The sequence below is a fragment of the Apis dorsata genome, unplaced genomic scaffold (assembly GCF_000469605.1).
Source record: "Apis dorsata unplaced genomic scaffold, Apis dorsata 1.3 scaffold_312, whole genome shotgun sequence".
In the NCBI taxonomy this organism is placed as follows: Eukaryota; Metazoa; Arthropoda; class Insecta; order Hymenoptera; family Apidae; genus Apis; species Apis dorsata.
Window position 1 is genome coordinate 291,987 of NW_006263584.1, and position 2,912 is coordinate 294,898.

The following is a 2,912-nucleotide window of genomic DNA, read 5'->3' on the forward strand; positions in this document are numbered from 1 at the left end:
GTAATAACATCGTGGTATCGCACCCCTCCTCCCCCCCTAATTCCATTCTGAAATGATCTGGAAGAAATAAATGGGTTAATAAAATCGTGTTGCGGAACTTTGAGAAAAAAATTATCGGTTTCCTGGAGTGGTTTAAGAGAAGGGGATTCAATGTGGATAAATTGCGAATTTGAGAATTTCTTCGTTTCATCTTCGATGATTTTTTTTTTTTAGAGAGTATTACGTTAGCATAACTCGTCACATGTTTAAAAAAATTTTAATTTGTATACCTCGCGAGAGATATCCATTTTCAACAGATCTTCTCGCTATTCTTTTCCCGAAATCGTTATGAATATATTCGATTCTTCTATATCAAATATCTAGAAAAAATGATTCTAAGTGTAAATTATATGATCGTATATTTCAACTAAATTCATAAGAATTTTAATAAAAAGGACAGAAGTGTGAGAAAAGGTATGACATACGATCCAATATCGAAAACATTTTTGTAAAAATCGGTTCCCAATTTTTTTTTTTCCCCCCCTCTTTCTTTTTTCGCAATCGTAATATCGTTTCGTTTGAAAATTTAACTTCCGATCCGATATTCGAGTCGGGTTGATTTGTGAAGCCTATTAAGGAACTGCGAAATTGTTTTGACCGATAGGAAATGGTTAGGGTGGGACAAATGAAAGTTCGTAACTCGTTGAGGGTGGCACAGCGTTTCTTGTTTTACCAGATTGCAAGGGCGAAATCTGCGAAGACATCGCAAGTTTCTTGTTACCTTCTGTTATTGTAAACCAGAATTTCCGTTTACAGGTTGTAAATTAGTTACGATGATTTGATTCCACGGATATTAATCACTTCTTATCATTCTCGAAACATTTATTCGCGTATTCTCGCTTGATAAAACAGCCCAACTCTCAAATTGGTTAAATATTTGCCTGTATCCGATTCAATTTTCCTTCAATATCTTGTCTTCACTTTTTGTTTACACTTTACTACCGGTAGGAAATGAAAGATTTTTAAACTTTTCATTTTTTTTTTTTTTTTTTACTTATATATATAATAACTTTATATATAACTTATATATAATATATATAATATATAATATATAATATATAATATATAATTATATATAATATAACTTATATATAATAACTTTTTTTTGTGAATTTAATCTACTAAAAAAACAAATAATTTCAAGTTCCTTCGAGTTAATTAAAACGTGTTGTCTTTGGTTATTTCCTTTGATTACCTTGGAATTTCCGACCACTTTCAACAACATTCACTAACCATCAATATTTGACGGAAAAACGTCGCCGGAAATCACGGAAATCTATTATTCTCCGGTTCGATTTCGAAAGGGAAGCCGGTTTCACTGCTCTCGAAATCAGATTACGTGAATTTATAGGGTCACTCACGAGCCCTAAACCTCGGGTCGTTCCCGCGAGAATCCACAGAAAACGTACACAATTAAACCGCCTTAGGGCTTCCGTTAGTACATCGTACCAGCTTTAACTATACTACCATCACGTTCATGAGAATTTAAACGGTACACTAGCTCGTGATTATTCAAGATCGTTAAACGAAGTTAACGTTTTCGTAAATTACAGCGATCAAAATTTCAAAAAAAAATCACTTTTTTCATGATAAAACAAAAATATACCGTTCACGTTACATTATGCGACAAATATTATTTAACTTATAAATTTAGTTACTTTTGCTCGAAATATACCTTAATATACCTTCCACGCATTAGATTGTACCACGTGAAGTTGCCAAGTTTAGAATAAATGACAATCAACCGCGACATGTAAACTTTACTTAACCTATATTTTGCTTAGCATATTTTGACGTCCTCTTATATCTCTTTTGTATAGTAAGTTCTTTTTTGTATTGGTTTAACTGTTTTTTGAGAAGTGAACGAATTGAGAATATTATTCTTGTACGAGTTTAACTTGGACTACAGTGCATATCGAAATATTAGGTTAGCTTTCGGAGAAGATTCTATCGATGAGAGGACTGTTAATAAATCGAAAGCCAAAGTGGAAGCAGAGAGACGTATTTCCAATAACAGTTTTCAGATATTTGAGTGCAATGGATAAAGTGAAAAAATTGGAAAAATGGATATCGTCACTAACTGACAAAGGATCAAAAGTTTTGTGCTTATCGTGTAAAGCTCGAAAGAATAGAAGTTTATTTTTGAATAGAATTATAGAATTATAATCATATAAATAATGAGAAATGGATACTATATAATCGTACACGATTTGGATAATGATTGGATAATAAAAATCCTAAATAAATACCATATAAATAAATCATTATTATGAACGAGAAAAGTTACGGTGACTATATGATGGTCCATAAAGGAAATAATTCATTGTGAAATTTTCTAAAACAAGGAGATATTATAACAGCAACATCAATCAATAGACATGGACCTATTCTTCTGTATAACAGCGCTCTATAAAAATTAGCTGATTAATAAAAAGTAGATATTTCATCAACCAATTATTTACACTTGTTTTAAAAAAATAAAATATTCGACACTCGACAAGAAACTGTAATCTTAGCATTCGAAGAATTTCTTCGCGCTAAAACCAAGAAATTTTACAAAAATGCAATTATATCAGTTGGAATCTCATTGGGAAAACTAAATTCATATTTTGAATAAAGATTATATATTTAATAAAAGAAAATATATTGTTTTTCTTCCGATCAACAAAAACGGCAATTTCATGTGACAGTACCTAATATAACGAATATACGAAATATCGAAAAATTTGCTGTGTCCCTTGAGCGTGCTCGAAACCTAGGAACGGAATAATACGCGAAAAATCCAGTACGTTCCCTCTCCTCGAGAGGGAACCCCTAACCAAGTGCACGAGTGGCAGCATCCGTTAAAACGATCCGTCAGAAGCCGTTCGATT